This window comes from Hypanus sabinus, assembly GCF_030144855.1.
Source record: "Hypanus sabinus isolate sHypSab1 chromosome X2 unlocalized genomic scaffold, sHypSab1.hap1 SUPER_X2_unloc_2, whole genome shotgun sequence".
Taxonomy (NCBI): domain Eukaryota; kingdom Metazoa; phylum Chordata; class Chondrichthyes; order Myliobatiformes; family Dasyatidae; genus Hypanus; species Hypanus sabinus.
The window spans coordinates 1,596,289-1,623,216 of NW_026778990.1; the positions used below are offsets into that span (position 1 = coordinate 1,596,289).

The 26,928-nt window shown below is 44.5% G+C and overlaps 2 long non-coding RNA genes across 2 annotated transcripts in view; one reads left to right on the top strand and one right to left on the bottom strand.

Moving 5' to 3' along the window:
• LOC132385776 (uncharacterized) overlaps positions 1–26,928 on the bottom strand; it is a 369,445-nt gene that overhangs the window by 297,556 nt on the left and 44,961 nt on the right. The gene's annotated exons all lie outside the window — the stretch shown is intronic.
• LOC132385764 (uncharacterized) lies at positions 5,240–7,076 on the top strand. Its single transcript, XR_009509272.1, has 3 exons — positions 5,240–5,464; positions 6,870–6,892; positions 6,980–7,076. It is a non-coding gene; the product is annotated as an uncharacterized LOC132385764 (long non-coding RNA).

A 26,928-nucleotide genomic window follows, 5' to 3' on the forward strand; every position in this document is an offset into this window, starting at 1 on the left:
CGTAGAACACTGAAAAGAGACCTCAGGAGTAGTGATGCCTCGATTCTGCCTGAGCCACGTGCCAGTGAGGGTAAGAACAGGATGATTTGACAGATGACAGTGTGGCTGTGAACTGGTGCGGAGGGGCAGGGCTTCTGACTCCGGGAACATTAGTGAACATAGGACCTATACAACAGGGACTGTTTACACCTGAACTCGGAAGGGGTGGGGGTGGCTGTCTTCCAGTATCCATGCTGGAGCTGTTCGTGAGGTTTTAAACTAATTTGGCAGCAGATCTGAACTGAAGTGATAGGGTTGAGGAGAATGTTGTTAGTTTTCAAACAGCGGCAGTGTGTAGTGAGACTGCCACCATCGAGAGGTTGACGATGGGGCAAAACGTCGGTAGGCGGGATGAGTTGCAATGCAAAAGGGTGAGAAAATGAAAAAGGTGATAAATACAGAACTGAAGGTTTTATATTTGAATGCGTGCAATACATGGAGTAAGGGAGATGAACTTGTGTCATAATTACAGATTGGCATTGTGGGCATCACTGAATGGTGGCTGAAGAAAATTATAGCTGGTAGCTTCATGAGCAAGGATACAGATTGTACTGAATGGACAGGCAGGTAGGCAGAGGGGTGGGGAGGTTCTGTATGTAAAAATGAAATCAAATCTTCAAACTGCTGAAATGGGATTGCAAGGTTTAAAATACAGACATGTATGGGTGAATACTGATGCACTCAAATATTTTCTATTTTATATTTGTAATTACTTTTTTTCACTTTTGGTGATCTGTTTTCACATTGACTCAAGAGAGTTTTTATTTCTGTTGATCATGGTGAATAAAACAAATCTAAATCCATTCTGTCTCAATGTTGTAAAACAATAAAAGATGAAAACTTCCAAGGTGGCCGCATACTTTTTTATAAGCACTGCAAGTGTAATAACGAAGAAAACACGGCAGTGCCTCTCCTTCCTTTCAAGTTTGCAAAGATGCAGCGTGACATGGAAAACTTTGACAAGCATCTACATGGAGTAAGGGAACATCCTCGTAAATCTCTCACACACACACACACACACACACACACACACACACACACACACACACACAATGGCGACAATCATACCGGTGCCCAAAAAGAACAGGGTGAACTGCCTCCATGATTATCACCCAGTGGTGCTCACATCTACTGTGATGAAATGCTTTGAGATGTTGGTGATGTCTGGAATCTACTCCTGTCTGTGCATGGAATTGGACCCACTGCAATTTGCCGATCGCCACAATATCTCTACAGCAGATCAATCTCACTGACTCTCCACTCAGCCTTAGATCACCAGGACAATAAGTATACACAAGTCAGGCTGCTGATTACAGCTAAGCCTTCAACACAATCAAACCCTCAATTGTAATCAACAAGCTCCAAAACCTGGGCCTCTGTACCTCCTTCTGCAACTGGATCCTCACCAGGAGACCCCAGTCTGTGTGGATCAGAAATAACATCTCCTCCTTGCTGACAATCAACACTGGCACACCTCAACGATGCGTGCTCAGCCCACTGTTCTACTCTCTCTACACCCACGTCTGTGTTGCTAGGCTCATCTATAAACTTGTCGATGACACAACTATTGTTGGTGAAATTTCAGACGGTGATGAGGAGGAGTACAGGAGTAAGATAGATCAGCAAGTTGAGTGGTGTCACAGCAACAACCTTGCACTCAGCATCATGAAGACAAAAGAATTGATTGTCGATTCAGGAAGGGGAAGTCGAGGGAACACACACCAGTCCTCATCGTGGGATCAGAATTGAAAAGGGTGAGCTGTTTCCATTTCCTCTTTCTCAACATCTCTGAGGAACCATCCTGGGCCCAACATATTGATGCAGTTACAATGAAGGCACAACATCAGCTGTATTTCATTCGGAGATTGAGGGGAATCGGTCTGTCACTAAAGACACTTGCAAATTTCTACAGATGTACTGGGGAGAGCATTCTAACTGGTTGCATCACTGCCTGGTGTGGAGAGGCCACTGCACAGGATCGGAAAATGCTGCAGAAAGTTGTAAACTCAGCCAGCTCCTTCATGGGCACTGAACTCCACAGCATCCAGGACACATTCAAAAGATGATGCCACAAAAAGTTGGCATACATCATTAAGGACCCCCATCACCCAGGACATGACCTCTTCTCATTGCTACCATCAAGGAGGATGTACAGGACCCTGAAGACACACTCACCGGTTCAGGAACAGCTTGTTCCCTTCACGATCAGATATCTGAATGGACAATGAACCCATGAACACCCCCTCAGGATTTTCCCTCTTGTTTTGCACTATATTTCAAATTTAATTTTATAAATACTCATTGAAATTTATACGTTTTATTACTATGCATTGCCATCACGAAACAACAAATTTCGCCACATATGCCGGTGATATTATACATGATTCTGATACACAAACACACACAGCTGGGCTCAGACATACAACACTCCCACATTTCTCCCTTTGTGACTCCCTGCTTGATCCGTGGCCCCCCGTATGACGCTCAAACTGTTGCAACACCTGCTCTTTAAATTCATGGCTGAGGCTGTGTTGTGTCTGTTCACTGTTTGAGTTCGATATTAAATGAAGAGCATTAAATGGGAAGGAAGGTTTGAATACAAGAATAACGATCTGCTCTGAAGGTATATGGGGTCCTGGTGAGAGCGCACATGGAGCGCAATTACTGTTAACCACCCCAGGGGCAACATGAGCAACAACAGACAACAGAATACCCCAGAGAGAACGAATGTAAATTAATTGGGTAAAGGTATTGGCACGTTTTATCATTCTGAATAAAGCTTATAAAGCTTATTTTGATACAAAAAAAGTATCAACATCTGATCTGTATCCAGAGTGAAGGAGACCAGGCCCTCTATTGGAGAGAGGACGGGCATGGGTCAAGTGATGAAGTTTTTCTCACGAAGGGCTGTTGAAATCAGGACCTTACCGAAAAATTAACATTTTCCACCCTACGACGTAGAATGTCCAGTCCTGTGCTTTTTCCTGCAACCAAAGGTCGGTCATCACCACTACATCTCTCTCCTCAAATCTTCACTCCACATCCCCAGTTTAATGGCATGTTTTCACTGTTTACTTATCCACCGTTTTACACTCCACTCTGACTCTCTTAGACCTGCAGAAAGATAAAAACCGAGCTGCTGGAGGAACTCAGCGGGCCGGGCAGCATCTGTTGAGGGAAATGGAGAATCGACATTTCGGGTTGAGACAGTTCAGATGAAGGATCTCGATCCGGAAAGGTCCTTTCGATCGGAGCGATGGGGCCTTTGGACATTCAGCTAACGTTTTTTGTTGCTCTACGTGTTTACGAGATGGGGTTGCTGGGCATATAGCCGACTCACCTACGATCGTAGCCGGGATTAGACCGTTTTCTTACCTTTTTGGGCGTTTTCTTATCTTTTCCCTCTTTAATTTGTTTTTGATTCCACACTAACATGGAAATAGCCAGAATTTCCACTGAACACATCCAGCAGCAGAATGTTCACTCCCTGAGACTGCAGCGCGCGTAGTGGACAATCGTGGTACTGCAGGGGATCAGCAGCTCCCCGAAAGTGAAAGCATTCTGAATCAGGAAGTGCTGGAGTTAACATGGCTTCGAAAGGACAGACCGAGAGTTGGACCGAGGAGGCAATTTGTCCCGTCTGCCTGGATTTCTTCATCGATCCGGTTATACTGGAGTGTGGACACAACTTCTGTCGCTCTTGTATCACACGGTGTTGGGAAAGGGAGGAGAGAAACTCCTGCCCGGAATGTAGAGAGGAGTTTGCTGACCGCACCCTCATGGTGAATCGGGCCTTAGCAAATCTGGCTGAAAAAGCTCGAAATCTTGACCTGAATCCGAAAGGGAAGGAAAGTAAACGTCACTGCGAGGAACATGAGGAAGAACTGAAGCTGTTTTGTGAAACGGACAAGACACTAATCTGTCTGATCTGTGCAGTGGCGGAGGAACACAGAGAGCACCACTTCATGCCGATTAAAGAAGCTGTTAAAATCTACAAGGTAAAAACTAACGTTAGTTTAATACTTAAAATATTTCCTTTGTCCTATATATCATCACACGAGCCTCTATAACTAACACATCACTCTCTGCAACTTCCGCCATCTCCAACGGGATTCTAGCATCTCTCCGTCCCACAGCCCACCTCCGCACCCGCAACTCTCCGCTCTCCATACGGATCGTGCTCTACATGCTATATCGCGCTGATCCACTCGCTCCTCTCCACTGATCTCCCTCCTGGCACCGACCCCTGCAAGCGGGACAATAGGGACCTGATTCCTAACATCCTTCCTCGTCACCATTCAGGGCCGCAAACAGCCCAGTTCCTCCCGTTTCTTCCATGGTCGATTGTCCGCTCGTGTTAGATTCCTACTTCTCCAGCCGTTTACCTCTTCTACCTGTCACCTCTTAGCTTCTCACTTCATCACCCTCCCCCAGGTTCCCCCTCACGTTGTCTCACCCGTCGCCTGTCAGCTGGTTCTCATCCCCAACCTTTTTATTCTGGCTTCTGTCCATTCCTTCCCAGTCCTAATGAAGGGTCTCATCCCGAAACACAGTCTATTTATATCCCCTGAATAGATGCTGCCTGACTCATTGAGTTCCTCCGGCATTTTGTGTGATAATCGGGTTTGATCACCTTTTTCTTTTGATGCATCTTTGTTTCTATTTCCTTCACTCTCTGACTTCCAGGATCAGCTAAAATCTTCCTTAGACTCTCTCACAAAAAAAAAAGCAGACTTCCAGGAAAAGGAGCAGCAACAGAAAGAGAAGATTTCCGGAGTTCTGGTGAGGCTTCCTGAGCGGGATTTCTGATATTACTGTCGAGTTTTGCTCCATTTCATGCAGAATAGCCGAGTATCGCAGCTCCAGTGACCTGGGTTCGATCCTGACCTCTGCTGCTGTCTGTGTGGAGTTTGCATGCTCCCCCTGTGACCACGAGAGACTCCTACTCATCCCAAGGACATGCTGGATGAATGGTTAATTACGATGAACCCTGTGAAGTTGGGGAGGGTGTGCGTGAATCAGATGGGGGTTTATGGTCAATGAGAGAGAATAGGTTTCAGGAAAACGTGAGGGAATGGTGTTGACGAGAATGCACTCAGAAGTAGCATGGACTCCAATAGACCGAACCGAACGACAAAAAGAAACAGAGCACAGCAATGCAGTATATTAATCTTTACCTTTCATTCAACAGGTACAGTCACACAGCGTTCAGTCCCACGTCACATCCCAATTTGCTGAACTGCGCCAGATTATCACTGAGAAAGAGCAGAGCTTACTCAGGGATCTGAGGGAAGAAGAGAAGAGGATTCTCAATCCAATGGAGAAAAATCTTCGGGAGATTCAAGAGAATATAAGTTTTATTCAGGAGGAAATCTCAAAGTTAAAGGAACAGATGGATCAAAAAGACAGTGTGATATTTCTCAAGGTGAGGGATTCTATTTCACTTTGTTTCTGTCAAAGGGCACTAAATGAACAGTGGTATATTTGAAATAAACACAGCACAGAGGCCAATTCTAACAAATCAATTGCCGCTGCTGGCGGCCTCACACAAGTTGTTATACCTGCATGATGCGCCCTCCCATCACTCCAATAATGACATTTCAAAATGTCCAAGATACGCTTTCAGTCCTTCATTAGCAAAATACAATCTTGAAGCGATGAAGCTTCAGGGTAATTCATTGTAAAGTAAGCTGCAACACAGCGGTCAAGAACCGCCCTTCCCCAGCTCAAAACTGTGCAGAACAAAGTATGAATACGTAACTTATTCCCTTCAATTTTACCATGGCCTCACTCACCAGACTGGTTAACGCAGAATACAATGCAGAGAGAAAACAGATGCATTGCTCATACACACAGTATTTACAAATGGCAGTAAACTGTTTCTCACCAGAGAGTTGATGCATCTATTCAGGGTTGTTGTTGTCCCAAAACCGGTCTTCCACAACTTCTGTACATCCCAGGACAGAATGCAAATTTCTCTGAAATTATTTACTCTGATTATAACACAGAGCTGCTGACTGTGCCCTTAATTCTGTATTAAATATCCCCTAAAACTGTCATTAACACCCGGTTCCAGTCACAGACTGTGAGTGTGTCTGGTGCGGTGGGTGTGAGGGTCTCTCTGTCAATCCGTGAGAACAAAGAATTTGACCCACACATCAGACTTATCTTCTATATCCAGTTTCCGCAAGATTAGGGAAACTATTACTGTCTCTTTACTTTTACAGATAACATTCAAATGAACGTTCAATTGCTCAAAACATAACCAGGCCATTCGGCTCATTTCCTCCTCTCAATTGCCCAGCTTCACAATCCTCCTGCCACCTACTCACCACAACCAGCAATTGTGCCCTGAACTCCCTGGTCCCTCACGTGTTTATCCAGCCTCCCCATTACAGTCAGTCTCTGCTGTTCCATTTCAACCACTCCTGTGGCACTGAGTTCCACATCCTCCTCACGAAATTCCTTGTGGAATTTGTTAAAATCCATCTAGAATTACATCACCTCACAAGTCTCCCGATAAATTGAGGTACTTCCTCCACCCGCACACAAACAGATACATCACTGATCTGAAATTCCTCCATCCTATCACACTCACGTCATATCCAGATGAAAATGCATAGCCTGTCCTGTCTTCCCTATAAGTTTCATCCTCTCGGTAATGGTCTGACATTCAGAAACTTTCCTTGTAACTTACCCTGTGGTTCTGTATTGTCCGTGTGTGTAAGTGACTGTGGGAGTGGGAATTTTCAACACCTTGTAATGACTTGGATGAAATTCAGGATGTGGACAGAAAGTCCAAGTCTAATCCGATTTGTGTTTTATTTCAGGAGGAAGCTCGTCGGAACAGGAGGTAGGACAGGCTCTTTACAGAAACCCTGAATGGATTTGCAAAATAGTTCAGAATAGCAATTTATAACCAGCAGTTTAATACTTACAGGATTAATGACGATATCCAGGAATTGTCAGTGACAGATGAGATCCTACCGGTTGAAAAATTCGATCACCCCTATTTGTTGAACACAGTGCTGAGAGAAACGCTTGATGCATTTAATCGAGGTAAAACTTACAAAGATTCATTTCCCTTTGTTTTTGAAGCTTAATTTAGTTTCTATTTGAGGCAAAGATTGTCTGTAATATTGGGCTGAAGGGGAACGGAAGTATATTTCACATCAATCCCACCGACTGGGAGGCATCACTGTCGCATGGTCAGCTGGAGATGTCAGACACCTGGACACACCGGCACAGGGTCACAATACAACCAATACACGGGACTGGCAGATGGACCACTGTGTCCTGATCCCATGCACACTGCACTAACACACCAGGTCATGAGTTTGGATCTACCAGAGGAACTGGGAATTTAATACTGATGATAATATTGTAGGGAATAAAAACAGATATCAGTATGGTGACAGGGATTGTCAGGAAAATACACAAGTCCTTCATGTGCCCTGTGAGTGCAGACTCTGACTGACGTAGCTCTTACCCCTTCTGGATCAGCATCTCTCACTGTTGTTAGAGGCAGAAGAGGGGAGTGGTCGTGATCGGGGACTGAATCGTCAGGGGAACAGACAGGAGAATCTATTGATGTGAACGGGACACCCGAATGGTATGTTGCCTCCTGGGTGCCAGGGTCAGGGATACCTCGAATCGAGTCTGCAGCATTTTAAAGAGGGAGGGAAAAGAGCCAGATATTTCGGTAAATTTGTGACTATGACATTGGAAGTAAAAGCAAACAGGTCCTGAAAATAGAATTTGGAGAGCTTGGTAGAAAGTTCAGAAGCAGTACCCCCAGGGTTGTAATTTCTGGATTGCTGCCTGTGCCACGTGCTGGTGAGGGTTGAAACAGGATAATTTGATAGATAAACATGGCTGAGAAGATGGTGCTGGGGACAGGGCTTCAGGTTCTTGCATCATCGGGATCTCATCTGGTGGAGGAATGACCTGCTCAAAAGGGATAGGTCGCTCCTCCACCCGAGGGAGAACAATATTCTCACAGAGAGGTTTGATAGAGCTGTCGGGGAGGGCTTAAACTAATTTGGTGGGGTGAGGGGTTGGAAGTGGAGTGAAGCGATAGAACTGATAGTAAAATGCAAAGATAGGCTGTCAGATAGGGCGGACAGATGAGAGGAGAAAATTGCAGCCAGCTACCTGAGTATCAGTGCATTAGCGATGCAGAATTAAAAAAGTGTAGCAGATACAGTACACAATGTGTTATATCTCAATGCATGGAGTATGAGAAATAAGCTGGATGATCTTGTTGCACTATTACCGATTGTCAGGTGTGATGTTGTGGCCATCACAGAATCATGGCTGAAGGATGGTTGTAGTTGGGAGCTGAATGTTCAAGGTTACACAATGTATCGGAGGAAGGAAGGAAGGCCGATGGGGTGACGTGGCTCTGCTGGTAAATCAGTAGCAAGATGTGACGTAGGATTGGAAGATGTTGAATCCTTGTGGGTTGAGGCAAGGAACGGCAAAAGTAAAAATGACACTGACAGCAGTCATATACAGGCTTCCCAACAGTCAGTGGGTTGTGGCCCACAGATTACAACTGGAAATAGAAAAGGCTGATGGAAAGGACAATGTTATGATAATCATGGGAGATTTCAACATGCAGGTCTATTGGGAAAATCAGGTTGGTAAAGGATCTCAAGAGAGTGAGTTAGTTGAATGCAATGTGATGGCTTTCTAGAGCAGTTTGTCGTTGAGCCTACTCGGGGAACAGCTCTACTGGATTGGGTGTTATGTATTGAACCAGAGGTGAGTAGTTAAAAGAAACCTTAGGAAGCAGTGCTCAGAACATGACTGAGTTCAACATGAAATCTGATAAGGAGACAGTAAAATCTGACATTGTCGTATTTCAGAGGAGTAAAAGAAATTACAGCGGTCTGAGAGAAGGGTTGGCCAAAGCAAATTGGAAGGAGGTGCTGGCAGGGATGAGAGCAGAGCAGAAATTGTGTCAGTTTCTGGGGAAATGAGGAAGGTGACGGATAGATTTATTCCAAAAATAAATAAATGTATGTATTTATTTATCCTGTGGCTGACAAGGAAAGACAAGTTAACGTAAAGACAAAAGAGAGGGCATAAAGCTAACAAAAATTAGTAGGAAGACAGAGGATTGGAAAGCTATTAAATATCTGCTGAGAGGAACTAAAAGGATGATTGGGAGTGGAAATATAAACAAGAAGTTGATTTGAATTGAATTGACTTACTTACTTACATCCTTCATATACACGAGGATTAAAAATCTTTATGTTATGTCTCCACCTAAATGTGCAATGTGCAATGTATAGTAATTTATGATAGATAGTATGTATAACATGCTGGTCAATATAACACAGAAATACAGTTGTCTCAGCACGAGTTAATCAGTTTGATGGCCTGGTTGAAGAAGCTGTCCCGGAGCCTGTTGCTCCTGGCTTTTATGCTGCCGTACCGAATCCCGGATGGTAGCAACTGGTACAGTTTGTGGTTGGTGTGACTCTGGTCTCCAAAGATCCTTTGGGCCCTTTTTACACACCTGTCTTTGTAAAACAAGTTAGCAAACAAGATCAAATTGTTTTTCAATTATTATAAAAAAAATAAAACAGAGATGAGAGTGGATATAGGACCGCCAGAAAAAGAGGCTGGATACATAATAACGCGGGATAAAGAGATGGCAGATAAACCAAATATTTTGCATCATTCTTCACCGTGGAAGACACCAGCACTGTGCCCGGTGTTGAAGAGTCCGAGGGAGAGAAGTGAGTGCAGTTGCTGTTACAAGGGAGAACCTGCTCAAAATGATGAAAGCCATACATGCACATAAGTCACCCGGACCAGATGAACTGCACCCTAGTGTTCTGAAAGAGGTCGCAGTAGACATTGTGGAGGCATTTCAAATGGTCTTTCTAAAATCATTGGACCCTGGCGTGGCGCCAGAGAAGTAAAAAATTGCAAATCTCACTTAGCCCTTAAAGTAAGGACGAAGACAACAGAAAGGAAATTATAGACCAGATAGCCTCACCTCTGTGGTTGGGAAGAAATTGGAGTCAATTGTTAAGTATGGGGTTATGGAATACTTGATGACACTGGTCAAGACAGGGCAAATCAGCAATAATTTAGAAGAATGAGGAGAAAACTCACAGAAACATTTCAAACGTTAAAAGGCATGGACAGAGTGGATGTGGCAAAGTTGTTTCCCACGGTGAGGGAGTCTAGTACAAGAGAGCATGTCTTAAGGATTGAAGGGCGCCCATTCAGAACGGAGATGCAAAGAATTGTTTTTTCGCCAGAGTGTGGTGCATCCAATTTCTTGCCGCAGTGGAAGCCAAGTCATTGGGTGTACTTAAGACAGATTGATAGGTATGTGAGTAGCCAGGGCATCAAACCTCATGGTGAGAAGGTGGGGGAGTGGGACTAAATGGGAGAATGGATCAACTCATGATAAAATGGCGGAGCAGACTCGAAGGACCGAATGGATGGCTTCTGCTGCTTTGTCTTCTGGTCTTATTTGAATGCACCAGTATAAGGAATAAGGATCTTGAAGCACAGGTAGAGTTTGGCAGGTACAAACTTAGGCAGGCATGACTTTGGTCGAAGGAATAAAGGCATAGACAATTCTGTAAAGAGGGCGAAATTCAATAATCAGAGGTGCAAAGGGACATGGGTGTCCTTGTGCAGGATTCCCTGAAGGTTAACTTGCAGTCTGTGTCTGTGGTAAGATTGGCAAACTCAATGTTTGCTTTATGGAATACTTTATGGAATACTTATGGACTAGACTACAAGAGCAAGGATGTAATTCTGAAGTTTTATAAGGCATTGGTCAGACCATACTTGGAGTATTGTGAGCAGTTTTGGTCCCTTCTATTGGAAAACATGTATTGGCATTGGAGGGGGTCGAAAAGATTCACAAGAAAGAGTCCGGGAATGAAAGAGTTAACAGATGAGGAGTGTTTGATGGTTCTGGGCCTGTACTCATGTACTCATTATCCTCCTCAACCCTATTCTCCCGCCTCCTCCCCATAACTTTTGAGACTCTGACTGATCAAGAAGTTTACTTATTAACTTCTGCTTCAAAAATCAAACAGGAAACAATCTGCAGATGCTGGTAATCCAAGCTACACAGGTCCTGATGAAGGGTCTCGCCAGATCTCTCTGACACCTGTCTGGAGAGAGTTGATGTTGAGAGGATGTGGGTGGGTCGAGAACGGTAAGCACAGCCTCCGACTATAGGGATTTCCATTTTGGACAGAGATGGGGAGGAATTCCTTTATCCACAGGATAGTGAATCTGCCACAGGCAGCTGTGGAGGCCAAATAATTGAGTATATTTAAAGCAGAGTAACACACACAAACTGTTGGGGGAACTGCAGGCCGCGAAGTTTCTAAGGAAAAGAGTAAACAGTCCACGGGTCAGACAGAAACACTTCATCAGGACCTGTTTTAGACAAAAGACAATAGACAATAGACAATAGGTGCAAAAGTAGAACATTCGGCCCCTCGAGTCTGCACCGCCATTCTGAGATCATGGCTGATCATTCAGTATCAATACCCAGTACCTGCCTTGTCCCCATATCCCTTGATTCCCCTATCCATCAGATATCTATCTAGCTCCTTCTTGAAAGCATCCAGAGAATTGGCCTCCACCGTCTTCCGAGGCAGTGCATTCCACTCCTCCACAACTCTCTGGGAGAAGAAGTTCTTCCTCAACGCTGTTTTAAATAACTGACCTCTGATTCTCAATCCATGCCCTCTGGTACTGGACTCTCCCAACATCTGGAACATATTTCCTGCCTCAATCCTATCAAATCTTTTAATTATCTTAAACGTTTCAATCAGATCCCCTCTCAATCTCCTCAATTCCAGCGTGAACAAGCCCAATCTCTCCAATCTCTCTGCATAAGACAGCCTTGCCATCCCAGGAATCAACCTAGTGAATCTACGCTGCACTTCCTCAATTGCCAGAATGTCCTTCCTTAAACCTGGAGAACAAAACTGTACACAATATTCCAGGTGTGGTCTCACCAGGGCCCTGTACAAATACAAAAGGACATCCTTGCTCTTGTAATCAATTCCCCTTGTAACAAAGGCCAACATTCCATTTGCCCTCTTCACTGCCTGTTGCACTTGCTCATTCACCTTCATTGACTGGTGAACTAGGACTCCTAGGTCTCTTTGCATTTCTCCCTTACCTAACTCTACACCGTTCAGACAATACTCTGCCCTCTTGTTCCTGCTTCCAAAGTGGATAACTTCACACTTATTCACATTGAATGACATCTGCCAAGTATCTGCCCACTCACCCAGCCTATCCAAGTCTCCCTGTATTCTCCTATCGTCATCTTCGCATGTCACACTGCCACCCAGTTTAGTATCGTCAGCAAACTTGCTGATATAGTTTTCAATGCCCTCATCTAAATCGTTGACATAAATCGTAAAGAGCTGTGGTCCCAATACAGAGGCCTGTGGTACCCCACTAGTCACCTCCAGCCAGTCCGAGAAACACCCATTCACTGCTATCCTTTGCTTTCTATCTGCCAAACTGTTTTCTATACATGTTGAAACACTGCCCCCAATGCCATGAGCTCTGGAAAATGATTACCAATGCATCCGCAATTTCCTAAAGCCACCTCTTTTAGAACCCTCGGATGCAGACCCTCTGAACCCAGGGATTTACTAGCCTTCAGTCCTACCAGTCTACTCATCACAGTTTCTTTCCTAATGTCGATCTGTCTCAATTCCTCTGATATCTTATGACCCTGGCATATCCATACATCTGGGAGATTGCTTGTGTCCTCCCTGGTGAAGACAGATCTAAAGTACGCATTAAATTCTGTTGCCATTTCCCTGTTTCCCATAACAATTTCTCCCAATTCATTCTTCAAGGGGCCAACATTGTTCTTAAATATCTTCTTTCTCTTCACATAGCTAAAAAAGCTTTTGCTATCCCCTTTTATATTCCTGGCTAGACTGAGCTTATACCTGATTTTTTTTCTCTCCGTATTGCTTTTTTAGTTAAGATCTGCTGTTCCTTAAAACTTTCCCAATCATCTGTATTCCCACTCATCTTAGCCCTGCCATACTTCTTTTTCTTTAATGCTATACAATCTCTGACTTCCTTTGTCAACCTCTGTGGCCCCTTCCCCCTCTTTGAATCCTTCCTTCTCATTGGAATGAACTGCTTTTGCATCTTTTGTATTATGCCCAAGAATATCTGCCACTGCTGATCCACTGTCTTTCCTGCCAGGGCATCCGCCCATTTAACTTTAGCCAGCAATTCCCTCATGGCTCCGTAGTCTCCTTTATTTAATTGCAACACTGACACCTCTGGTCTGCCCTTATCCCTCTCAAATTGTAGATAAATCTTATCATGTTATGATCACTACTTCCTAATGGCTCCTTTACTTCAAGATCACTTATCAATTCCTGTTCATTGCACATCACCAAGTCCAAAATAGCCTCGTTCCTGGTTGGCTCAAGCACAAGCTGTTCCAAAAATACATCCTTAGACACTCCACAAACACCCTATCCTGTGGTCCAGCACCTACCTGATTCTCCCAGTTCACCTGCATGTTGAAATCTCCCATAACGACTGCATTACCTTTAGCACATGCCAATGTTAACTCCCTAATCAACTTGTACCCAATATCCACGCTACTGTTTGGGGGCCTGTACACAACACCCATTAGGGTCTTTTTACCCTTACTGTTTCTCAGCTCAATCCACACAGACTCTACTTCCCCTGTTCCCAAGTCACCTCTTGCTAAGGACTGAATCTCATTCCTCACCAACAGGGACACACCACCCCCTCTTCCCATATTTCTGTCTCTGCGATAGCACGTATACCCTGGTATACTCAATTCCCAGGCCTGATCCCCTTGCAGCCATGTCTCCGTTATCCCAACAATATCGTAGTTCCCCATTTTCATCTGAGCTTCAAGCTCATCTGTCTTATTTCTGACACTACGCGCATTCAAGTATAGAATTCTTAGCCCATTCCTCCTCTCTTTGCTTAAAACACTGTCTACTGTACCTAATCCAGCTCCTTGAACTTCCATCGGGCTAATTGCACCCTGAATTTTGATGACCTTCTCAAGATCACCCAAACCTTATTCACATTTAACACCATGCTCCTTCTGACCAACCCTCTGGATCTGGATCCCTGCCCCCTGCACATCTAGTTTAAACCCCCCGAGCTGCACTGGCAAACACTCCTGCAAGAATGTTAGTACCCCTCAGGTTCAGATGTAGACCGTCCCTTCGAAACTGATCCCAATGTCCCTGGAACAAAGACCAATTATCCAAAAACCTGAACCCTTCCTTCCTGCACCATGCTCTCAGCCTCGTATTAATGTGCATAATAATTCTATTCTTCGCCTCCCTCGCACGTGGCACACCTAGCAATCCCGAGATTGTCACCCTGGAGGTCCTGCCTTTCAGCTTCACTCCTAACTCCCTGAACTCTCTCAGGACCCCCTCACTCACCTTACCTACATCGTTGGTCCCTACATGGACCACTACATCTGCGTTCATGCACTCGTTCTCAAGAATAGCCTGCACCTGATCTGAGATGTCCCGGACCCTGGCACCAGGGAGGCAACATACCATCGGAGACTCCCGATCTGCCCCACAAAATCACCTATCTGCCCCCCTAACTATAGAATCCCCTAAAACTATCGCTCTCTTCTCTTCCCTCCTCCCCTTTCTAGTTGAGGGTACAACCTCTGTGCCAGAGGCAGGACCACTACAACTCATTCCTGGTAGGTCATCCCCATCAACAGTATCCAGTACGGTATACTTATTGTTAATGGGAATGGCCGCAGGGGTGCTCTGCTCTCTCTGCCTGCTCCCCCTGCCTCTCTGGACCGTCACCCATATGCCTACTTCTTGGTTTTTTGGCGTGACTACCTCCTGATAACTCCTATCTATCTCTGCCTCCACCTCCCGAATGATCCATAGATCATCCAGCTCCAGCTCCAACTCCCTAACTCGGGCTGATAGGAGCTGCAGCTGGACGCACCTCTTGCAGTTGAGGTCATCAGGGACAACTGTGTTGACACTGACTTCCCACATACTGCATACGGAGCACACCACTGCTCTGACTGTCTCCCCCATACCTGAACTGGATTAATAGAATAAGTCTAAAAAGCACCTAGCGACCTTACCTTCTTCCCCTCAGCGAGCAATCACACAAGCTTACCGAAGTCCCCTTACGCCGAAGCCCACTTAGCCAAAGCCCAGGACTCTGCTTTCTCGGACTCCGCTGCCCGCTCGATGCTGCCCGCTATGGAAAGAAGTCCTGCCTTTTAAAGTGTGCGCTCGACGCTGACGTCACTCGCGCCTGCGCATTTCCCCTCCTCCACAGGTATTGACCAGGTAGGCTTAAGGTTTTGCTTAAGATTGCTTAAGGTTTCCTATAAATTCATCCCCTGTCCTAATGAGGGGCTGCGGGGGGATGTGCATCTGGGAAAGGGGACAAAGTCATCCTCATCTGCCATCTTTGACCCCTGTAGCTTCTCATTACGTCTACACACAAAGTTCACCCACAGGCTTTCCGCCCCTCGCCCTCCTGGTTCAATCTGCCATTCATCTTTCCCCTACTGGTTCCCATTATCACCTCCTTTACTGTCTCAAACCATCACACTGCCCACTTCACACTCACAAATGAATGTGAACATTTAATGACGGGCCGGTTCCTGTGCTGTGCTGCTCTATGTTCTCTGTTCCCCGTTTCGAAGAATGAGAGGAGATCTCATGGAAACATAAAATTCTTTCAGCGGTCAACAGGCAGGAGTGAGGGAGGATGTTACCCCTGTTCAGCGGAAAACCTTTGGGGAGACATTAGTTGTCCACCCGCTTTTATCGAGTCAAAGGTTCGTGTCAGTCAGCCGACCGCGCCTGAGGCCCAGCGGCCTTTCCCTCGGTCCCGGGGCCGCACTGCCCGAGTCTCCCACCGATCCCAGGGCCGCGCTGCCCGAGTCTGCCCCGATCCCCGGGGACTCTCTAATTCTCAGCTTCTCCTCCCAGTCTCTGTCACTCTGGATGTGGAAACGGCGAGTCCGTATCTCGAGGTGTCTGAGGATCGGAAGAGTGTGAGACGGACCGGGACCCGGAGGAATCTCCCTGACACCGGGAAGAGATTCACATTCTGGGATTGTGTGCTGGGATCGGAGGGATTCACATCGGGGAGACATTACTGGGAGGTGGAGGTAACGGGGAATCGGGTCTGCTGGCTGGGAGTCGCCGCAGAGTCTGGGCAGAGGGAGGGATTGTTCAGCCTGAGTCCGCAGACCGGATTTTGGGTCATCAGACGGGATGATGACGTGTTATATCGGGATTATGACGTAACCCGTGTTTGCCCCTCCCCCGAGTCCCGTCTCGCTGCCGGTCCCATCCCCGGGAGGGTGGGAGTTTATCTCAGTTACGAGTCCGGGACAGTTTCATTTTACAACGCGGAGACCAAGTCCCATCTCCACACCTTCACTGGGAATAAATTCACGGGGAAACTTTATCCTCTCTTCCGGACTGGGGATGTAAACCAGTGGCTGAGAATATGCTCCGGTTCCGCTCCGGGACTGTAAACTGGTCGAGTCCCTGGACCGGCGTCAGGAGTAAAGTCCCTGTAAATATAAATGTGCGGAGAGTGCAACTAATTACGTTGCTAAGGAGATGGTGCAGGAGGGAGGGCTTCATGTTTCTGGACAATTGGGCTTTGTTCCCGGGAAGGTGGGACCCGTTCCGACTGGACGTTTTGCCACTGAACTGGAGGGGAACTAACATCCTTGAGGGTAGATTTACTAGTGCTGCACCGGGGGGTTTAAACTAGATTTGCAGATGGAGGGGAATCAGAGAGTTGGAGCAAATAGTGAGGTGATTATACATGATAGAGCTAAGTCGATAAATCCCCCTGGCCTGACTTGATATTTTCTCGGACCTTGAGAGAGACTAGAGTAGAAATTGCAGGGGAACTTACAGAAATATTTAAAATGTCCTCAGCCACGGGTGCAGTGCTGGAGGATTGGAAGGTAGTTCATGTTATTCCGTTGTTTAAAAAAGGCTCCAATAGTAAACCAGGTAATTACAGGCCAGTGAGCCTGACATCAGTAATAGGTAAATTATTGGAAGGTGTTCTGAGATCGGATATACAAGTATTTGGACAGCCAAGGGCTGATTAAGGATAGTCAGTATGGCGTTGTGCTTGGTAGATCGTGTTTAATGAATCTTGTAGAGATTTTCGAGGAGGTGACCAAGAAAGCAGATGAAGGAAAGACTGAGGATGCTGTCTACATGAACTTTAGTAAGGCCTTTGACAAGGTGCTTTAGGGTGACAGGGGAAAGGTTTAGGGGAACATGAGGAGGAACCTTTTCACTCAGAGAGTGGCGGGAGTGTGGAACGAGCTGCCATCTGACTGGGTAAATGCTCTTAAGTTCTAAGAATAAATTGGATAGACACATGGATTGGAGAGGTCCGGAGGGTTATGGACTGGGTGCAGGTCAATGGGATGACCGGAATAAAGTTTCTGCACAGACTCGAAGCGCCAAATGCCCTGTTTTCTGTGCTGTAGTGTTCTATGGTTCTATGGAGTCAAAGAAACACGAGATGAGATTATATCAATCGATTAATTTTAACTCGTTCACCGCATCCGTCAACCGAACAGAAACACCGGGGATTCAGCAGCAGCTGGGGGCAGTGGGTCCTGAGCTCCCCCGGGTCCTAAAGTCCACCCGCAATGAGACAGGTTAAATGGGATAAGTGGCGGCGGTGCTGACCGGAAAAGACAGTGAAGTTTTTTCATTCAACTGCCATTTCTTTGTCCCCCATTACTACTTCACCAGCATCATTTTCCAGTGGTCCAGTATCAACCCTCATCTCCCTTTCACTCTTCATGTAACTGAAAACTAAACTTTTAGTATCCTGATTTATATTATTGGCCGGTTTGCCGTCATATGTCATCTTGACCATTCTTATGGCTTTTCTCGTTGCCTTTTGTTGGATTTTAAGAGCCTCCCAAAAATCCAACATCCCATTCACCTTTGCTAGCTTATATGCCATTTCCTTAGGTTTAACTCAATTATTACATGCCTTTTCAAGTTCAAACTGTGAATTAATTTAAAGTCAGTCCCATAATGTAATAAAGTTTTTAACTGAAAACTATCCACCCTCCCAAAGATTGTACTGAAGGCTGCATTTGATTTTTTCTTCAGCCTTATACGCTTCACATTGAAATAGTATGTGTTTCGACAGTTTTATAATGACAAAATGTACACAACACAGAATGAAGTTTTCCATTTTGATACAAGGCATAACTAAGCATGGTGTGTTCATTTCTATGTCATGTCAATATCATTCCTTTCTTTGTTTTAAGCCCTTCTTCTATAAACCCAAAAGGTTTATGTATTCTGTAAAGGTTTCTGTCCTTATGTCCATTTTGCTACGTCTTGCCATAAGCTCCTAATTCTTAACACTACCAACCCTTTAGCTTCTAATTTGCTAAGTGGAAGGTCTATATCCACAGCTTAACATATAACAACGTTTGCTGCTAAACAGTCAACATCATCATTTCCCTCAACAATGTGATGTGCAGGGCCCATAATGTGCAGACATTTAAATCAAACTTTATAAACGAAATACCATTTGAGGAGTTTTCAACAGTCAATCTGACCTACTGCCAGAATGACCTGTTTAAGACTCATCCAAACCGAAATGTATTCTGAGCAAATTATAAGGACCAATTTCTTCCATCCACTGTAAGCCTAAACTGTTGGCAAAGAATTCTTCTTTCTATGCTGATAAATGACATAAGTCATTTCTTTATCATGACCTGCAATTCAGGCACACAGAAACAGCAACACAAACATCCCCAGTTCAATTATCTTCTGATTCATCTGTAAATATGGTTACTGTATGATAATAACTTTCATTAATATACTGATGAACGAACAGACTCTCGGGCAGAACTGAATCCGATCGTGTAACCTAAAATCAGTTGAAGTTATTGGAAAAAACAACATGGGTTACAGCGAGAGCTACGGTGGGACATATTGTATCATCAAATACACCCATATTCGCAGCATGGTAAGAACCCAGCCACCCAAAACTTAAAACACTCTTCTTGTGATGTCCCCAACCGTCCTGCAGCACACCTTTAACAGGATGATCATTTCCTTGCCCCCGCAAATTAATCCAGTAAGTTGACATCAATTTGAACCTCTGTTACTTTGAGGGCAATTGTCCCATTGCAATCAGTAAAGCCAAAGCAGGAGACAACATTACCGCACCAGAACACAATCTAAAAGTCTGTAATTGTATCACATACAAACACTTTTAATTTGAAGATGAAGGTGATCCACAAGCCACACAGACATAATCAAGAACAGATCAAATTAAACAAATATAATTGGTCAACAAAGATTTTCATGTTGCACTCAAGAATACCCACATAGATGTCTGAGGAGATTTAAAGCTCCTTTCCATTTATCAATTATTTTACTGATAGGTGCTTCCCCGTCAGCGTATTATCCATCCACATACTGAGAAATCTTACCACTGACACTTCCTCAAGATGTCAATCATATAATTTAACATCACGTGCAAGCCTATTAATGTTGTTTGTCAACCACATAATGTGTTTTAACGACTGAAAGCTTACAGTCCTCATCAATCTGCCCACTGTTTGACCTATTAATTGTAAATTGCAATTAATACCTCTAATCTACAAAGCTACGTCACCTGTATATTGTGATTTACCCAAGGTATCCCATTTTCCCATCTCAGAGAAAATATCATTAATCATAATATTAAATAATGAAGGGCTACAAATACTGCCCTGTGAGATCCCATTCTCTATCTCATAGAAACACAAACATAACATGGCGACCTGTACTTGAACAGTCCATCCAAACAAAAATTATACAATTTCCCCCTCACTCCTCATTTAATAAAATGTCCTTTCTTCCATATCATTTCCCTTTTCAGTATCAAGAAATACTGCTATTACACATCTTTATTTAATTGTGCTTTCCAAATATCATCTTCTAAACCTAAAACTGAATCTAATATAATTTCACCCTTCCAAAATCCACTCCAATAAAACACTTTATCACCACTCTTTCCAAAATATTACTCAAGGGCTTGATTACCATACACTCCATAAGTTTACATAAATGAGACATTCACGATATAGGCCCTTAACTAAAAGGATCAAATGGGTATCTGCCAGCTTTCAGAATAGGCACTACTATTTCCATTTTCCATGAGGAAAGTAAATGCACAATATGCACAATGCATATTTTCACAAAAGAGAATTATATATAATTACAATTTCAAATATCACTCTTTCCTGGGGACACCAGACCAAAGCTGGTTCGTCTACGGTGACGGATGTTTACATTCCAGCAGCCTTTCCCCGACCGTTTCAAGTTCCAGATCCAGTTTACCGTTATTCAGCCGTACACCCGCATACTGGCTGAAACAAAGCAATGCCCTGGGTAAATTTCCTACTCTCCCTCTCTAAAACCTCCACGACTTTCCTATCAGGAGGAGACCAGAAATTACTCAATATTCACAGTGTCGTCTAGACTTTCAGAGACATGGCCCTTGAGATTAATGTCCCGACTAATGAAGTCCAACACACCATACGCATTCTTAAACACCCGACCAGCTTCATTGTAAGGATGTGATGATGTGGGCAGTTGGGAAAATATCCCTCTATGTTTGTCAACCTGCTCGTGGATACACCGTATCCCTTCACTATCCCAACTTTGAGATGGCCCACGTCTTCATTATCCAGGTCCCCCAAGTGTCTTTCTCCTCATTAACCTCGTTTTAATGCTTGAAGTTACCTGTCTGTTCAGCTGGTGGGGATATTACTGATGGGCTGGGAGAGACAACACAGACTTGCCCCATCTTGAGGTTTTCTCAAGGGAAACTGCTTTTCGGCCCTCAGCCGGGCTCCGTTTAAAGTTGGGATTTAAAGCCTCCCCCACCCGGAGTGTTCTGCCCAACCCCCAACAGTCCTCGGCATTGTTTTACCAAACTTGTCAGTCTGCTTCGGCTGCAAGTCCTGACTGTTGCTGGGATACCGGCCTGTGTGTTTTCTTAGTCTGCCCGAGGTATATAACATAGAAACACAGAAAACCTGCAGCTCAATACAAGCCCTTGTCCCACAAAATTGTGCCGAACATGTCCCTAGGCTTACCCATAGCGTTCTGTAAGCTCCATATACCCATCCAGGAGTCTCTTAAAATACCCGATTGCTTCCGCCTCCACCACTGCTGCCGGCAGCCCATTCCAAGCACTCATCACAATCTGCGCAAACAAACTTACTCCTGGCATCTCCTCTGTACCTACTTCCAAGCCATTTCAGCCTAAAAGCCTCTGACTATCCACACAATCAATAACTCCCTTTGTCTTGTACATTGGATCACCTCTCATCCTCCGTCGCTCCAAAGAAAAAAGCCATGTTCACTCAACCTTATTCTCATATGGCATGCCCCCTTTGTAAGGGAAAATGAAAGAGTCTGCAGATGCTGGAATTCCAAGCAGCAAACACAAAATGCTGGAGGAGCTCATCAGGCCAGGCAGCGTCAATGGGAAAGGTCCAGTTGACATTTTAGACTTCATAGGTGGATCAACTCCAGTAACACGTTCAGTAACACAAAGAGATACAGGAATGACCCAACATTGTCGGAAGTCTATGTAATTACCATGCAAGAAATGGCCAGCTTGTAGACAGCCCTATGCTTCCAGCGCGCTCAGTGAGATGAGACCAACTGTTGGTATGTCAAAGAACGCTGATGAGTTGGCCTCGTGATGTGTTTCCCTCTAAACTGTGCATCAGGGCGTTAGAAAGTCTGCAGGAAAGACACCTGGATACAGTGAAGATGACAGTTAAGTGTGCTGGCCGGGAATATATAGATAGATTGCAGACTTGGACAAAAGCCGTGTGGGATGCCACGAAGTTCAAAATGCACCCCTACAGGCACCGTTACACCCGTGAGAATGACCGTCTTCATCATGGATATCTCTGGATATTGACTTTGCTGGGCTTTTCATAGATGCCGTGTTTCTGGCTGCTGTGGATGTTCATTCGAAGTGGCAGAAGGTTATACCAGTGAACTCGATCACTCTGCTCTTCCTCCGCTTTGACAACTGCCTTCTCCACACGTTGCTGATGGTGAACAAATTATATGTGACAATGGACCAGAATAGACGTCAGGGGAGTTTAGACTATTCATGCAGGGAAATGGCATCAAATATTTCAAATCAGATCACGACCACACAGAAACTAATGGGTTAGTTGAGCGTTTTATCGAAACCTTCCAGAATGGACAAGGAGGACATTTCTCTGAAGCACAAGGTGAAAAGCTTTTTTGATGCATTGAAACTCAGTCCAGGCGACGACAAATCACACATCTGCAATGATGTTCATGAACAGGAGTCTAAGATCTTGCCTAGACATCCTGAAACCGGATCTATAGAGGAAGAGTAGTTGAGCCGGTTTACAGTAGATCAGCACGGAACTTCGAGGAGGGAGAAAAAGTCATTGAGCCGGTCTAGACCTTGCCAAGCTATTATTCTGCCTGGTCCCACCGACCTGTACTGAAATCTCCCACACACGTAGTAATCCAAAACTCTCGTCAATGTTGAACTTCTGCTGGCAGCTTGTTCCACACACCCACCATACTCTCAGTGAAGATGTTCCATTAAAATTTTCACCTTTCGCCCTTAACCTATCATCTCCACATGTAGTTCGCCTAAGCTAACTGGAAAATTTTAGCCACCCTATCTGTACCTTCGTAAGCTATACACACCTATCAAATCACCTCTCCTTCTTCGAACTGAAATTAACCCATTCAATTTTTCCCTATAACCAAGAGCTTCTGGTACTCATAACATCTTTGTAAACGTCGTATTGAATTCCTTGAGGATATGAAAAAGTGTATTGATGAAGTTAGAGCAGTTGATGTGGTGTATATGAATATTGGCAAGGCACTTGATAAGGTTCCTCATAGTAAGCTCAGTCAGAGTCAGGAGGCACGGGGTGTGTGGATACGGAATTGTCTTGTCCATAAAAGGCAGAGGGTGGTTGCAAATAGAGGGGACTCTGCCTGGAGGTCAGTGACATGTGGTGTTCTGCAAGGATCCATGCTGGGAACATTGATCTTTACGGTTTTTATAACAGCATAATAAAAACAAAATTCTGGAGGAACTCAGCAGATCAGGCGGCATCTATGGAGATGAATAATGAGTTGATGGATCAGGCTGAAACCCTTCTTGCACAATGGAAAGGAAGGGAGCAGAAGGGAGAATAATAATGGCATGAGAGGGGAAGCGGAACAAGCGGGCAGGTGGGGGAAAGAACATGAAGTAAGAAGCTGGGAGTGACAGGGAGAAGAGATAAACGGCTGAAGAAGGAATCTGATAGGAGAGGAGTGTGGACCTTGGGAGAACGGTAAGCAGGAGGGCTACCCGAGGAAGGGATGTGAGGAGAAAAGAGGAGGTGAGAGTGGAGCCAGAATTGAGAATGGGAGAAGGGGGAGGCGGGATAAATACCGGAACATGGGACAATCAGTGTTCATGCCGTCAGGTTAGAGGCTCGGCAGCCAGACGACCACTTAGAGCAGAGTTAAAGAGGAATACTTTACCTGGACAGTAATGAATCTGTGGAATGCGGTGGAGGCCGAGTATGTGGTGTTACTCCTCCAACCGTGGAGTAGTGTCATAAAGGCAGTGTGGAGGGCATGGACAGGCATGTTGGAATGAGAAAGGGAATGGAAATTACAATCGGTGGCCAATAGAAGATTCTGTCCATAAGACCAGAAGACAGAGAAGCAGGATTTGGCCATTCAGCCCTTCCAGTCTGCTCCACCATTTCAGCTTGGCCAACCCGGATTTCACTCAACGCCATCCTCCTGCTTTCTTGACATATCCTTTGATGTCTTAACCAATCAGGAACCTATCAATTTTCACTTCAAAAATACCCTCATACTTGGCCTCGGGCACTTTCCACAGATTCACAACTCTCTGGCTAAAATATTCCTCTTTAACTCTACTCTAGGTGGCCGTGCCTTAGTTTTGCCCTCCAGTTCTGGATACCCCAGAATCATCTGTCGTTTCCGATAGAGCAAAAGTACTGAACTAAACAGGTCCCCAATAGGTGTCAGGTTTCGCGACTGAAGAGCAGACTGGACGCCATCGGTGACCCTGACAAACTCACAGGCGAAGTGTCATCTTATCGGGTGGGGTCTGTTAGGATTCTTGAAAGTTGGTGATTGAGGAGGTGAATGGGAAAGTGTAGCAATTGCTGAGACACAACGGAGGTTAGAAGCAGAGACTGGAAAAACCTGTGTCCAACCTGAAGGGGCAATTAAAAATTAGTGTCCAGGCTGAAGGGAGATTTAACAAGTGTTTGTAAGAATTACAGAGTCACAGATAGAATAGACAATGGGTTTTGTTGTTCAGTGATTGAAATATCACTGACCAGGTGGCATGTATTTATGTTGAGAGGAGCTATTTTGACACGAGATTTGCGGGGCAAGATTTATTGACGTATTGTGATGGGTGAATGAAATTCCCTTCCAGAGGTGCCCAAAATGGAAGGAGTCCAACCCTCCTACACATCTTCAATGGCTACGTGATATTTTGTCTTATTTAAATTTAGAAAAATTTCCGCTGCTCAGTCTTAAATTCGAAACAATCTTGTTATGATATCCGGGGACCTTTCCTAAATTACTTTTCCGATTTATAAAGTATAACATTTTTTTTCTTTGGTATTTGGTAGGGGGTTGACTTTTTTATATAAAAAAATTATTTCATGATGTAGAACTATCTTTAAATTTTTGATTACAGATTACAGTTTATGTGTTATGGTATAACATTTTGATCAATTTTATTACAATATGAATGTACACAAGCTATGTTCAGATGTATCTATGTGTTACACTCTGTAATTCTTGTTTGTTTCTCTTCTGAATAAAAAATATTGTAAAAAAAAAAGGAATGTTGTTCCACCCTTGGACTGGATAGAGCAAATCCAGCTAATTATATCAGTTATTGTGAAATCATCATCACCATCCACACCCTTATAGCAAAAAATCTAACCTACATTCCTTTCGTGACAATTCCAGGTAAATTTATTATCAAAGTACGTATACGTTATCACATATTTTGCGGAGAATCAAAACCTTTCAGCTGTTCAGAAGAAAAATAAACAGAAAAAGAAGACAGAGAAAGAACCAATGGTCTGGGAAAGTAAAGTTGGCAAATAAAAATAATAAAACGAAGTGGAGGTTTTGGAATCTTTGTGATTTGTTGCTGATTGAAATCATCCACACTGGTGCAGGATGGTTGCCAGATTACAACTCTTTCTGATAACAACTGCCAGACTAAAAGAGTCCAGTATCCCTCTCACTGATGGAGTGGTGAGAAGAGGGCATATCCTGTATCGTCGTCATCCGTGGTGAAGGATGCTTCCTTGTGCCTCTGGTCCATGTGAATGTATTCAATGATGTGGAGAGGTTTGTCTGTGATGGACTGGGCTGTATCCACCACTATCTCTACACTTCCTCCTCACTAGGTTATTTAAGTAACAATTACAGCAGGTCGTCCAGGAATATCATAAAGTGGAGCAAATTGATTAATTGGATGTGTAAATGGATTGGAGAGTTGGTTAAAAGTCTGGAAGTCTAAAATTGCAATTTTCACTCCAGGAAGGGAAGGAATCAACAGATTGAGCTCAGTGTTGATGTTGGAGTCGATTAGTCAGGATGAGGTTTCGGACTGTTTGGAGACTCAGGAGAAAATAGGCCAATGTCTGGACAGTTTCTCTCAGGGAAAATCTTGCCTGACAGATCTGTTGGAATTCGTTGAGGAAATAGCAAGCAAGAGCACATGTCGAAAGCTGCCAAAAGTTCCTCATATGATAAACCCTTTCATTTCTGCAATCATCCTCGTGAACTCGGAATCAACCAGAAAGGACAAAAGTACTCAACAAAACAGTGCCCCAATAGCTGTCAGGTCTGGTCACTGTAGAAGAGACTGGATACAGTCGGTAACCCCGACAAACTCACGGGCGGATTGTCATCTCCCATGGGTGGACTATTTGGGAACTTGAATATTGGTAGGTAAGGATGTGAATTGGAAGGTGTAACACTTGTTGAGACACGAGGTAGATAACAAGCAGAGATTGGACAAACGTGCTGTTTTCTCTGGAGCTGAGGAGGCTGAAGGATAATTTAACGAATGTTTGTAAGATTACAGTCACAGGTAGAATAAGCAATTGGTTTTGTTGTCCCAAGAGTGCAATATCACAGACTAGGTGGTATACATGTGCGCCGAGAGTGGTTAAGTTGAAAGGAGCTGTGCGGGGCAGTTTTTATTGACACGTTGTGGTGCCCTTCCAGGGCTGATACTCGAGACAAATACAACGAAGAATACTCGAGAACAAATAGAAAGAGACACAGAAGTATGTACATGAATGTGAAGAAAATGGACAAGTGGGGGCTTTGAGCTCATCAACTAAGTTTTCCTGACCTACGAAGGGTGAAGGAACAGAAAATATAAGACCAGTGAAAAATGACTTTCTTCTGCAGGCCGCATGTTCCTCGTAGTCCCGTTTCCACCCTCACTTCTGCGATAGTTGGTCTCCTACAGAGTTACACCCGCCTGCAAACTTGAAACGTCTGCTTTTATGCTCCTTTCTTACAATTCAATTCATTTATTCCAGTGTTATTGGCTCTAGGTCATGTAGGCCAGTCCCACACGGGACGTGGTTTTTCAGGGTCCGTAAGATTTCTTTGGGAGATCACAAATCCCAACTGGGGATGTGGAATCCACTCTCCTCTATTTTCACAGAGAGCCGATTCCTGAACAGGGACTGAAGAACCGGATTTACATCTGTTA